Source organism: Tiliqua scincoides, chromosome 2, assembly GCF_035046505.1.
Source record: "Tiliqua scincoides isolate rTilSci1 chromosome 2, rTilSci1.hap2, whole genome shotgun sequence".
In the NCBI taxonomy this organism is placed as follows: domain Eukaryota; kingdom Metazoa; phylum Chordata; class Lepidosauria; order Squamata; family Scincidae; genus Tiliqua; species Tiliqua scincoides.
The window spans coordinates 4,954,182-4,968,404 of NC_089822.1; the positions used below are offsets into that span (position 1 = coordinate 4,954,182).

At 50.4% G+C, this 14,223-nt stretch overlaps 1 protein-coding gene across 1 annotated transcript in view; it reads left to right on the plus strand.

The window, feature by feature from the left end:
• Positions 1 to 6,609: 6,609 nt before the first annotated feature.
• The window catches only part of SETBP1 (SET binding protein 1), a 243,123-nt gene continuing 235,509 nt past the window's right edge, over positions 6,610 to 14,223 (plus strand). Inside the window, exon 1 of the mRNA XM_066615110.1 lies at positions 6,610 to 7,197. The gene's annotated coding sequence lies outside the window, so the exon portion shown is untranslated. The remainder of the gene's footprint in view (positions 7,198 to 14,223) is intronic.

Below are 14,223 nucleotides of genomic sequence, written 5' to 3' on the forward strand. Positions count from 1 at the left end.
GGACTGCCTACAGCAGGTGTGTCAAATTTGTTTCATACAGAGGACCGAAGTTAGTGTTCATGCTACCTACTGAGGACTCGAAGTGACATCTTTAAGCCAGAAGTGACAACATTAAGCAGAAATAAGCACTTTGTTCTCCTGTAGTAACTCCTTAACTGCAGATGACATAAGAGAAAATGTACAAATCTTGTTCATATCTTTAAGATATGAAAAGCCCAATTATCACACTGGGAGAGCCCAATGATAACAGGGGCCAAATAAATTGCTTCTGGGGGCCACATTTGGCCACAGGCCTTATGTTTGACACCCCTCACCTATAGGGTTACATTAAAAATTATATATCTTCTTATGGAGATCACTTGCTAACATACAGGATTTACAATTCTGACATACACGTGAGCTGAACTGACTAGTGGCATCCTATTGTATATCTTTCAGGCTTCAGAAGAATGAGGGAAATTCTGGGAAAAATTCAGTGGACAGAAACCCCCAAAGAGAAGGGGACTCAGGATGGATGGGTGTTGCTTAAAAGGGAGTCACTGGCAGTGCAATTTCTTGATCAGGAAGAAGAGAAGTAGCTATCTATAGAAACCAGACTGGCTCCTCAAAGAGCTTTCTAAGGAGTTAGCATGTAAAACAGGCATGTATTAGGAAGTGGAAATTGACAAAGGGGCAAATTGACAAAGATGAATTCAGAAAGTCCCCAACTTACATAAACCTTGATTTACGCAATTTCAAACGTATGCAAAGCATTCCACACTCGTATTTGACTGTCTTCTCTTAGCACAGCTCTTTGCCTTTTCATCCCAAGCCTTTCCATGAAGCTGCCTGTGTGCTGGAATGGATCTGACTTATGTAGAAATCAGCTTATGTCAGGATGGCTGGAATGGAACCTTTACATCAGCCAGGGAATACTTGTACAAGCAAAAAACTGTTAAGTGTGGGGAGAGAATAAGAAGGTCTAAAGCTGAGAATGAGTTTAGGTTAGTGTAATTCACAGGCTCCTATAACCTATAACCAGCCTAGGGCACACAGCTAGACACAAACAGCCTCCTGGGAGGGGACTGGATGGTCCCTCAGCTATTAATAGCTCCACGGGCAGTACTGGCCCTAACTACAGAGACCCAGCTTAACCAAACAGTAGAGTGCCCAAGCAGCAAGTCTGAATTTAAAATGACAACAGTACCAGGTCTTTCCCTTGCACTTCAATGAGTTTTCTTAAACCTGAACTGCCCCCTACAAATGCTGGAAATACTGTTTTTCCAGAGCACATGGAAGAAACGCAATTAAGGAAACCCGTCCAAGCACTAGGGGAGAGACATGGATGCTGGATTTGTTTGATGGCCTGTTTTATTGTACATAAGAACAGCCCCACTGGATCAGGCCATAGGCCCATCTAGTCCAGCTTCCTGTATCTCACAGTGGCCCACCAAATGCCCCAGGGAGCACACCAGATAAGAAGAGACCTCATCCTGGTGCCCTCCCTTGCATTGGCATTCTGACATAACCCATTTCTAAAACCAGGAGGTTGCGCATACACATCATGGCTTGTAACCTGTATTGGATTTTTCCTCCAGCAACTTGACAAATCCCCTTTTAAAGGCGTCCAGGTCAGAGGCCATCACCACATCCTGTGGCAAGGAGTTCCAGACCAACCACACACTGAGTAAAGAAATATTTTCTTTTGTCTGTTCTAACTCTCCCAACACTCAATTTTAGTGGATGTCCCCTGGTTCTGGTATTGCATGAGAGGGAAAAGAGCATCTCTCTATCCACTCTGTCCATCCCCTGCATAATTTTGTATGTCTCAATCATGTCCCCCCTCAGGCGCCTCTTTTCTAGGCTGAAGGCTTTTCTAGGCTCATTTCTAAATTTAAATGAACCAACGAACCAACTAAGGGCCCAATCCTATCCAATTTTCCAGGGTCAGTGCAGCCATGCCAATGGGACATGCATTGCTGGATCCCAGCCCTGCCTCCCTGTCCCTCCCCCCCGCCTGCACCTGGGGCCGCCCATCACCCGCACTCCCCCCTCCCAGGAACACCTCCCTCCTGCCTCCTCCCTGCCCATCCCAGAGCCTTGTATCGGCCCAGCAGGGCCTATGCAAGGCTTGCTGAGGAAGCTGGCATGGAGACTTGTGTCAGCCTTTGCAGACCAGCACACCTCTGAGCACCAGCCTGACTTCCTCCCAAGGAAGTGCAAATGTGTCTTATGGCACATTTGCGACCCTCCTGGGCCAGTGCAAGGGACCTGCGCCGGCCTATGGGTGCCTCAGGATTGCGCCCTAACTAACCCACTTTCTAGCACTGACATAAGAGCAATGCAACTCCGACGTAAGGGAACTAACATTCCCTTACTTTGAGGAGGACTCAATGACTGCTACCCACCTGCAGGATGTAGCACACATCCCATTGGCACAACTATGCCAGTGCTAGAAAGTTGCTTAGGATCTGGGCCTAACTAAATAACAGGTAACACCAACCCTAGTGATGGCACTGCATTTAGGTTGTGCATATGATATTGTAGTTCATTCTGGAATGACAGGAGGTCCATCACGGGAATGATGTAATGAGCTCTCACACTGGTTGGCACAAACCCTAGTGATGCCTCTGGGGAATTGAAGCTGTTGCAAGGGAGAACTCCTGGGTGATGCAGGGTTTCAGCATCCCCTTGTATCTGATGATTATCCACTGTAAGGTCCCTCCTTCTGTGCCTTTGCCTTCTGAAGAGAACACAGCATGGAACAGGCTGGGTTAAACCTTTCTGATGCTTTGGGGTTTTGTTTTTTAACTCACAGAGAAGGTTATTATTTTTAAATAATAAAATAATAGGAGGAGTCTTGAAAAATGAAATTTCCAGTGGTGCAGGCTGCATGTCTATGACAGGATTGAAATACATCTTTTTTTGCAGCAAGTCCATGCCGACCTCAACATCAGTGACATAACAAGTGGAGGGCAGGTAGGTCCATCCCAGGTGTCAGATTGAAAGGGGGTGCTGTGACGTGTCAGTGTGCATGCGCTTCAGTGGCTGGAGCATGTGTGCAATCACAGCAGTAGCTGGGGCAATTTTTGGACATCATCACAGCCACTGCTGTATGTATACGCTTCAGCCACTTCCTGAGTTGGAACAGTGGTTGGAGTGCATGCACACTCACAGAGGCTGGGAGGATTTTCAGCAATTTTTGGTGGCCTCCTCCTCTTCATGTTCACTGATCACAAAGCCATGGAGGCTACTTCTTCCTTGAGAGAACCCAGAAGTGACATCACAATATCCTATGATGTCATTATGTTACCACTCTGGGCGCCGCAACCCCTGGCAATGCTGCTGCTCAACATTATTTCATACTGAGGCAGTATTGCAAGTGTTTAGATCCGTTTGTTAGTCCATTCATTCCCACAAGGCCTCCTGAGCTTCAGTTGTATGCATAGACCAGGCCTGAAGTCAGTACCATGATGCTTCTACTATAAGCATTCTTCCTATATCACATACACACTTTTTAAAGCAATTATGTCTTAAGACTTGTGGCGACAGAGCTTGCAAAATTAACCATGTCAAAGAGCAGAAGAGCTAGTGTAGTGTTTAAGCATATTGGCTATGAAAGTTCCCCACTCAGTCTCACCCCAGCCCAAGGTGGCTTTTAGGAAGGTGCTATTCTTTGCACCTCTGTCAATCTGATGTGCAACACAGGGACATTCATACCTTACTGGGGTATTGTAAGGATATGTGAAATCATGTAAAACGTGTGAATTCCTTTGAACATTGGAAATAACAATGTAAATTCATTAAATTTTTTTTATTTTTAAAAAATTATATACAGCCTTTTCTATGCTCAAGGCAGTGTACAACACAATAATAAAATATAACAAATAAAAATGAATAAAACCACTAAAAACAATTAAAAGCAATACTGGAGCCAGTTTAGAACATATATAAAAATAGCAACAACATAAAAGCATAACATAAAAGCAGCAACACAGGATAAAAATAATAATTTTGATTACTCTCTTTAAAACACAACTTATTTCCCTCTTCCATTAAATATAACACGGACACTGATTTCCCCACATTTACAGAACCCAAGATGGATCCACTTCACCATCCCTTGTAGGAACATTCCTGCTGCCTGCATGTCTGGATCCTTCTCCTGGCTTACCTGTAATAGCATGCGTAGAGGGGTGGTTCCTGCAATTACAGAAAATAACTGAGAAGGAAGGGGAGGACCTGAGATGTGTGAACAGCATGAACATGCAAACCTGCAATCACAGGGGGCTGGCTCAGGGGTCAAATGTCCTCAGTACCAGCCCTCTGAGACTTTAGGGCAGAGGGCCCAAGACCACCTGCAGTATGGTAATTACATTTCCTCATACTCAATGCTCCCTGCTGCCAGTCTCTTCCTCCTTCCCACCTTTCAGAATTTAGATTGTAAGCTCCTGGGAGGCAGGGATTTCCCTTTTTGCTGAAAAGCAATTTTGGATTATGCATGTCTGTGTTGTAGCAGGCCCAAAGTTTAGAAGATGCATTCCCTCTTGTGCGGGGAAAGGAGGTCTTTTCTAAGGTAGGGCTTGCCAGCTACCATTTTTATCAATGCTCTGTGTGTCAGATCTGCTACTTACAGTAGGTATGTGAAGTATCCTTTTATTTTTATCATTTTTAATTGATCAGGCTAACAAATTAATTGATTTAACATTGTATTAAACATTGCTGCTGCAACAACACATGATAAGAATTAAAGGGGTGGATGTTTTAAAGAGGCTTGAGTTTCATTCTGGCCCCACCTATCTTGTTGGGAACTTCCCAGTGCCTGTTTAAATAATTGTTCTCCTTTGCTGATACAGAAAAAAATATTTTGTTCTCTGCTTCTTTTTTCATTGCAGTGTATTTAATGCAGTTGATTTTCAGCCTTCAGGTGCAAACAAACCATCCATTCAGACATCAAAACAGCTATATCAGTTGTTCAAAAATCAGATATTGTGAGCACGAGCAACAAATCAGATAATCAGATAATCAAACCACGAGCAACAAGAACAAAGCATCAAAACAATTAGACTATAGAAAAGGTAATCATTATATTGTCTGTGTGTGGTAAGCTATATACAGGTCATGCCTTGTTATTCACCTGGGTTCTGTTCTGGAACCCCCAGTGGATAACAAAATCAGTGGAAAGACAGCTTCCAGGTTTCTTGCTCCTACATTGTGACCCCAGAATGCACTGGTATAGACGCTATACCGCATCCAGCCACTAGATGGGGTGAATAATGGAATCTAATAGAAGGAAATTATAATTAACAGGTAGGAAATTGGATTTTGGTACTTTTTTCCTTGTTACAAGGCATTTAAAGGTGAACCTTGGTTTCCATGGTGAGTCAAATCAGTGGATACCAAATCAGTGGATACTGAGCTCCCACCTGTACAGGGAAGCAGTGGTGTAGCTAGAGGGGGTGCAAAGCACTAAGTTTTTCAGGGAACCTCACCACAGTGTGCAGGGAACCCCTCCCCTTTGCAGCCATTCCTGATGGCGGGAGCAAAACAGAGGTGGAAGCCTTGAAATGGCTTCAGGGAGGGGAGGGCCACTTGCACAGAGCTTTCAGGTTCCTGCAAAATGTCGTGCTTTGCACCCTCTCCAGCTATGGCACTGCAGGGAAGATGTTAAGAGTACAGTATATCAGGGATGTGCGGTGGGTGGGGAGGCAGGTGAAGCAGAGTCTCCCCACTGGAGTCCTTCGAAAAGCGCCGCAGCTGCCGTGTGAGGTGTGCAAGCACACGTGTCACACAGCAGCGGTTTTGGAAGGACTCCTGTGGGGAGGCTCTGCCTCACCTGCCTCCCCACCCACCGCGGATGTGCTTGAAGTGCTTGCACACTACATACAGCAGTGCTTTTCAAAGGACTCTGGGGGGGAGGCTCTGCCTCCCCTGCCTCCTCACCCAGCACCCACTGCACATCGGTCTGTGGAACTCCTTGCCACAGGATGTGGTGCTGGCGTCTACCCTAGACGCCTTTAAAAGGGGATTGGACAAGTTTCTGGAGGAAAAATCCATTACGGGGTACAAGCCATGATGTGTATGCGCAACCTCCTGATTTTAGAAATGGGCTATGTCAGAATGCCAGATGCAAGGGAAGGCACCCGGATGCAGGTCTCTTGTTATCTGGTGTGCTACCTGGGGCATTTGGTGGGCCGCTGCGAGATACAGGAAGCTGGACTAGATTGGCCTATGGCCTGATCCAGTGGGGCTGTTCTTATGTTCTTACGTCCCTGCAAAGACCTGGTGAGGCTCTTGCTTGCCTGTGCCTGGCCGTAGGGCTTTGCATCGCGCGCTGCGGGGGCTGATCGCGCGCGGGCGTCTTTGCTACGAGCCTCCCGGCGCCGCCCGCGGCCGGGGCGGAATGCAAGGGCTGGCCAAGAGAAGGCAGCTACAGCGCGCCGCCTGCAGCCGGGGCCACCTTGCATCTTCCGCCCGCTTCTGCGCGCCTTCCCGGGCTCGGCCGCTGGGGGAGCTGGCTGGGGGGGGGAGGAGGGAGAGCAGAGGGACGGAGGGGGGAGCTGTGGAGCAAGCAGAGCAGGGCGCAGCCAGCCAGGAGCGAGCGGGCTCCGCAGCCAGCCGCGCGCCGGGACGACAGTGTTGCTTGGACTGCGGCGATCGCGGAGCCTCCCTTGCAGCGGCGCTCCCCAGACAAAAGGGCGCGCAGGGCTCCCGCACGGCCGGCCAGCGACGCGCTCCAGGCGCGAGAGGAGGACGCGGCTCGGGAGCTGCCCGGGCACCGGCTGGGCGCCTGCCTGGCAGTTGCCCCTTCCCCCGCTTCCCCTCCCCCCGCACTCCCTCCGGGCGCCGCAGGCTCCTCTCCCCGGCGCAGGCGGGCTGCGTGTTGTGTGTTGCGTGCCGTGTTGCGCGATTCTCCCCCCCGGTCGAGAGGCGCCATTTTCCCCTCCTGCAAAATCTGTCCCTGTCTCCCGCGCCTCGCCTCCCTCCCCGCCTCCCCCACCTGACAGCTCCGCGCCATGGCTCGCCTCCTGCGCCAGAAGCAGCCACAGCAGCCGCTGCCCAGCCAGCAGCACCGTCGGGGGCGCCTGCCGGGGACCGACGCCGGGATCTGACCCAGCGACAGAGGCACAGGCGGCAGCCCGCTTCGCCGAACGGGGACCGCGGCGGGCAGGAAGAGCCGGCAGGAGCCCGCCGCCTTTGGCTGTGCGGGAGATATGGGTGAGTGAGCGGGCGTCGGGCGGGGGCTGCAGTCCGAAGGCGATCTGGGCTTTGCTGGCGCGCGAAGGGGCTCGGCCGCCCCGGCCGGACAGGCATCCGTGCGGGTCGCCCTGCCTCGGGGCGGCGAGCCCCGGCTGGGGTTCCCGGTGCTGGAAGGAGGTGGCGCCATGTCCCGGGCGCGCTTCCTCGGAAGTAAGGTCCTCCTCCTCCGCCTCCGGGGGGCTGTCCAGGTACCTGCGTGTGAGTAGCGGGGATGTTGCCGCCCCCGAAGCCCGCCTCGCTTGGTCTGGGCAGGTCTGAGCTCAGCGAGCTGCGGCTGCTGTCCACACTTCCTCGGGAGTAAGCTCGCTGGCGATAGTGGGGCTTGCTTCTGAGTAGACATGTCTTGGATTGGGCTCTGAGGCTACGATCCCGGAGAGTCGGACTCGTAGGCTGCAATGGGACTGACTTCTGAGTAGACATTCCCGGGTCGGGGCTGAGCCAGCGCGCCAAAGGCCGGCTGCCACACCTGGGCAGCCGGTGGGGCTTCCTTCCGAGCCCACCCTGGCGGCGGGATCGCGCTGTTCTGCCCCCCCCCCATTAACACGTCTGCTCAGCTGTGTGTTTCAGCCCCAGTGTGCGGGGGGGGCGGTCTGTGGCGGGCTTCGCGCGCAGAAAGTACTGGGGTGCAGTGGCGTAGCTAGGGGGGGCGAAGCACTAAACCCTGCAGGGAGCCTCCCCGCGGCGTGCAGGCGGCGGCCCCTCTCCTTCGGAGCCCTTCCGGGCGGGGGAGCGAAACGGAGCCGTTCGCCTGTCTCCGGAGGGGAGGCTCCCTGCGAGACTTAGTGCTCTGCTCTCCTCCGGCTACGCCACCGGCGGGTTGGATCCCGACGGGGCCCTTTGCGAAAGTCCTCTTGAGCGGCTCGGGGTCCTTTTGACATTGGGGGAAGGACGCGCGCGGCCCCTGGCAGCCTGCGGCAGTGCTTGACTGGGGGGAGCGGCTGTGTGTGCGGGCGAGGGGCCGGGCAATTAACAATGCGGAGCTTCTCTTCCTGCGACGCCGCCCTCCTCCCGGCTGGGGTCGGAGGCAGCCTCGCTCGGAGATCCGCTGCTAATAAATCCCGGATTAGCCTTCAGCCGCCCTCGCTTTCCCCGGGAAGCCCCACTGGCCGCCCCTCCCCCCGTTCTACCCGGAGCCAGGCTGCCGGGTCTTGCGGACGCTTCTCCTCTCGGGCGCCTGTGCTTATAAAGCGAGTCGTCCCCTCCCCGTTTGCAGTGGCGTAGCTGGAGGGGGCAGAGCACTCAGTTGTGCAGGGAGCCTCACCGCAGCGTGCAAGCGGACCCTCCCCTTCGGAGCCAGGCAGATGCCTCCGTTTTGCTCCGCCTGTCTGGAATGGTGCCGTCTGCACGCTGTGTGGAGTCTCCCCGCAAAACTTAGTGTTCCCCCCCAGCTACGCCGCTGGGATAGCCAAAAGCTGGGGGTGAAAACAAATTGAGAAAGCAAAAAGAGCTTGTATCAAATCTGGGAGCGGAGGGGAGGGTTGGGGAGGGGGTGGCGGCCATCTCCTCCCCTGCTTTCTCCGTGCCTCTTTCATTCCTCTCTGCAACCCTGGCTGATTTTTGCAGGCAGTGTTAAAATTTCTTTGACCAGTCGCAGGAGACCAGGCTTGTGACCAGACAGCAACCCACAACCTTTGGGGCTTGCCGCTTTTCAGTGCAGTATATGGGCACGTTTGGGGGAGGTGCGTGGTGGTGAGGTCCTCCAAATGCATAAGGCTACAGGAGGATCTTTTGCATCCAGAAGGCAAAGGGGTGGGAAGGATTCATTTAGATAATTTGTTTTGCTGTTGGCTAAAGGGGGAGGGAGATGGTTTTCAAGAGGCTTTCTTTCTCCTGGTGGTTGCAGAATTGTATCTCCCTGACTGTATCTTCACCATCCACCAAAGTTGTGATTTAGGAAATCAAGCAGCCTTGCTCGAAAGAGAGGATTTATTCTCCTGTGGTTGAGCTGGCTGTGTGCATTTGTGCCTGTGTGTGCTCATCTTGATATGCTAGTGGCAGTGGGTCATGTTCCAACCCGCCTGCAAAGCAGCAACTTTGCCATTCTGAGAGCACCCAAACCTGCCTGGGGCTTTGTGCAGAACAGCTGTCTTCCCCCCCAAACTCTCCCTGCAAAACTGTCACCCAAAGAGGGACTCAGGAGAGCAGCTTTTCCCAGAAACTCCCATCTGTGCTGCAGTCATAAGGGATGTGGCTTTGCTTGCCTGGTGTGGATTGCTTTGATAGATGAAAGCTTGCAAGGGGGGGGGGGGCATAAGTGGAAGATCCTGGAAGATATGGTGGCAGGGAATAGGAGAGGATCCAGACTGGCATGGCCTGAAAAGGCATCTTTTCTAGGTTCTCTTCTGTGTGGCAGGTTCTGTGACACCTTAGCACATGGCCCCCTCTCCACTTCATACCTGTTTTCTTGGTGTCTCAAGGAGAAACTGCAGTGGCAGTGAGAAAGGAAGTAACAGAAATCTCCTCCATGAAATGTGACTTAAAAATTAATTCAAAGGCATTATTTTTGAAATGTAGAATCTATTCAGATTTAGCAAGGAAGAGCTGCAAGCTCGGTGTCCTCTCTGTTCCACCAGAGTGACCTTCCTTCCTTGCAAAATTTTGCTGGCTTTTGCAGTCTGAATTTTTTTGGTGTGGATTCCATCCTGTGTGGTTGCTTTTCTGCAGAGGTGAAACAGGACTCGCCCAGCAAAAGGAAGGCTGTACAGCATCCCAGACTTCTCATGAGACGGAGAACTTTAGGAAAGACTGTTTGACCTCCTGAAAATCAGTTGGGTGTTTGGGAGTGGTCCTGGTTCTGGTGACATTTTCTCTCTCTCTCTCTCTCTCTGGCTTTTAGCATCAGAGACCCAATAGTAGTCCAGCTGAGCTTTGCTAAAGTAGTTGGTAGACAGAGAGTGAGAGTGAGTGAGCAAGCACATAAGAAAATCAGTCCTCTCCCCCTCCCATTGAAAACAGAGATGTTTCATGTACTGTGAGATGTCAGCAGCCCAGCAATGAACCAGTACTGGTTGCAGCTCAGTGTGGCATTGCAAGCAGTGAGTTCAGCTGGCCGGCCTGGCTCCAGGGGCACCCACAGTGCCATTGCCTTATATGTACATCTGTTGAGTTCGAAAGGATGTTCCCAGAGAGCAGAATGCTGACCCCTCTGGTGCTGGTCTCCAAGTTGTCAGGGAGGAAAGTAACCTGATCCCTTCTATATTGACAGGAGGATTTTCCAGGGTGATAAAAGAAGTGTGGGGCTGGCCCAGCCAGTTGTGCCTTTCTTATTAAGAATCCCATAGGGTCTCAGTTCTCCCCCCTTTCCCAAAGCCAGCCCTGGAATCTGAAGTTAAAAGTCCCAAAGTTATCAAGTCCCAGAAACTCTAAAGCAGAAGGATTTTTGTAATCTTAAGTGATAGGCATGAAGGTTAATGGGGAAACTCTCTTTAATATTTCATGTTATATTAAAGATGTGATTTGCCTCTATGTCTCTCCCCCCAAGCAACTGTAGGACAGGGGATCCAGATTGAGGTAGGGAGAGAGGAGTCTTTAACCCTTTGCTCTCTTTGCAGTGCTAATCTGGATCCCTCCCCAAGGAAACTCTTTGGGTGGGGAGAAACAAGCAAGCAAGAGCCAGTCACATGTTTACAGCAATGTGTAGTTTGACCCTGTGGTGATGATCTTAATGAACTACTAGTTTTCCTGACAGAGCCCAGTGGCCATGTGATCCTGTGCAAACAGCATTTTGTTTATCTGCACATCTGCTTGAATAAACTTCCTTTTTTTCAGTAAAAAATCTGTTATTTTAGAGTGTATTACTTTGGGATATGTCCTCATTTTCTACCTTCTATTGTATAATCCTGTCTTATTCCTGAATAAACGAAGCGCTCCAACTTTTCTGGTATGACTGTCCTGTATTTAACTATTGCAATAGCAGGCAGGAATTCAACAGGGAAGGTTTTTCTCGCATGGCAGTGCAGCAATATGAAAAGCATTATCTGTTGACATTTGAAAATATTCAGGGAGTAGGAAGGACTCTTTCCAAGGGGGGGGGGGGAGAGAAATACATCTATTGGCCACTTGTCCCACCCAGTGTAGTTGATCATGTAGTTGATCTCCATTGCACAGATGGTGAACTAAGAGCATCAGGATTCTTACTAAAGATCAGAAGTCCTAGAAAACAGCCATTCCCAAGGATCATAAGCACAAGACAGTATCAGAACTTTAGCCCAATTCTCTTAGGACTGATGGGCAGCCCAATCCTATTCCTGGTGGCTCTGCTGGGTGCAGTGGTGTCAAAATGGCTACTGCTGCATCCAGTGGCACTGCCCCAGGACTCCTCAGGGGATGGGGACTTTCATCCCCTTCCTCCAAGTAAGGGGGCAGGGCCACAATGGGTCTTCTCCACTCTGCTCCAGATATGTTTCTCTGGTGCAGACTGGAGGAGCTCTGTATTGGGCTTTTCAGCCTGATGGGGAGCATAGGATTCAGTGGAGCAGGGCTCCATCAGTTCCATCCCCCCCTGCCCTGGTTTCTCCTCCATCCCACCCGCCCTCCCCCACCGTGGAACACTCCCCCCCACCCCAAAAGCCCTCACTGCCACCTGGAGCTCTTACTGTGCACTGGTAGGCACTGACTCCTCGCACAGTGCCATAAACGTGCTTTATGGCAAAATTATGACACCCAGTGCCAGTGCTGGAACTCCATGCTGGTGCTAGGCCCAGTTAGAATTGAACCCTTAATGTTATAGCCTTTATCAGTATATTCCTACCCTGAACATAAGAGCCTTTCTGGATCAGGCCAGACGCCCATCTAGTCCAGCCTCCTGTATTTTACAATGGCCCATGAGATGCCTATGGGATAACACAAGACAATAAGAGACCTGTATTCTCTTGCCCTCCCTTGCATCTGGATTTTTTTGTGTAATGTTGCAGGACTTGGAGTTGCATGTTAGGTATAAAGATAGCTACACCCAAGTTTAAATCTCTTACAACGTCTTAGGGCCCACTTAAGCTCACAGTCATCTTAGGACAGAAATGTCAATCCTCAAACCTGGTTCTCACCAGGACTAATGGGCTCCCATTGTTGGTGAACTGCAATGAACTATCCTTGGGGTAGAGGCAGTGCCCTCATTAGGGCATAGTGGCTACCCTACCTCTGGTCACTACTGTGCATTCCAGCTTCAGCCTTCTTCCCCTTCCATTTCAGTCAGCAAGGTGTTTGTCAAGGAGTGTGGAACATCCCCTTTGCAAGCAAGTGGAGGGGGGGGGCGGAACATGGGTTGAATATTGACTGCCAGCTTTTGTCACTGGATAAGGAGGCTTCAATGACAGGGGTATTGAGGCTGGCAGGATTAGAGGAGAGCTCATTGGGTATGCATGAAGATCTTGGTGGTCAGGCTGTGGAGGGAGGGACTTGGGCAGTGGGCAGTTGTGAATTGCAGGGGAATACTCAGGCCTGCACTGGTACAAATGGCATTGGAGAGGTCATAGTTAACTGGCAGTAAAAGGCAAACATATAGAGAATGGCCACTTTTTTTCTGTGGGCTTGGTATCCATGACTTTGAATATCTGTGGATGCTGAACCCATGGCTGGAGGGCCTCAGAGGAGCTCCTGGATGTGATTGGAAGTGACTTCCAGTTGTTTCCGGAAGGTGTTCTGAAACCTCAGAAGGCCTCTTGGATGTTACAAGAGAGCTCATTTGGTACTGACTGACAATGTCTGGTTGCACCTGACCTCAGAAGGCCTCTTGGATAGAATTAGAAGGCACATCTGGGTGGAAGTCGTGTCCAGGAGATTTCTGAATAGACCGGAGGGCAGCATGTGGCCCTGCGGTATATAACTGCAGTACCACATCCCCCTACAGATTTCAGTATCTGCGGAATTCAGTATCTGTGGGGGCTCCTGGAACAGATCCCCCACTGACACCGAGGGTTCACAGTGTGTGTATATTTTTTTTAAAAAAATTTTTTTATAATTTAATATAATATAATAATTTTTTATATCTAAAATATGCCACTGCATTGTGAGGAGGGGGATGAGAAGAAAAGAAGCATGCAGAGCCTAACCCCCCCTCCACTTTTTCTGTTGTAATCATTTTCCATTGTTTGATTTTATCTAAGCTACTCTTGACAGTCTTGTCAATTGAAGGACGGAACACAAATGCTTTAAATAAATAGAAGCAAACCATTGTGCCTACTTAGAGATTCTGTTACAGTTCAGAATGGGGGGGGGTCAGGATGTAATGTTGTTGGTTTGGAACTTTTGAACTAATGAACTGAATCCAAACTTCTCTGAAATTTGGATTTGTCTCATAATTCATTTGCTCACAGCCTCAGTACCAGCTTGCTGCTGCAGTTGTCCCCTCCCCTTTCATGCTGAAAATTACCTGCTTTGGTGGTGGTGGTGGTAGCAAAAACAAAACAAAAACTACTGTTGCAGGCTTGAAAGTTCTGGAATTACAGCAGCTTAATGGTCATCAGGACCCCAAGAGAGAGAAAGAGGTTTTCAGGGCTTTGGGGTTCTACTAAGAATTATGGACCCCTGGGAAATTACAGTTCCCAGGGCACATCTGCTTGCAGCATCCAGAGCCTAATCAGTTTCAGCAGGACTGGGGTGGGAGGAGAAGGACTTGCAAGGAGGTTGGGGGAGGGAATGTCTCCAGGCCTCTTCGTATTTCCAATGACATCATCTGGAGCGTGTGGAGACTGGAGGCAGAGTAGGCATATGCTTCAAATAAGCTCAGTTAGGCTCAATTCAGAACAAGCCCAAATTAGCTTGTTTTAAGCAAACTCATGACACACTGAGTCTGGATAAGATCCCTCATGACAAATTCTGCTCTCCTGGCAGTCTCTTCCCCCTGAAAACCAGTTTGTGTGTGTGCCCCTTGCAGGATGGCATGTACATTGCCGTTCTGCTCAGAATGGCTCTGAGAGTGAGTGGGAGGGGCTGGTTACATGGCGTGTTGCGGAGCTCGCAATACTTACCGCCCCCCTGTAGCTATGC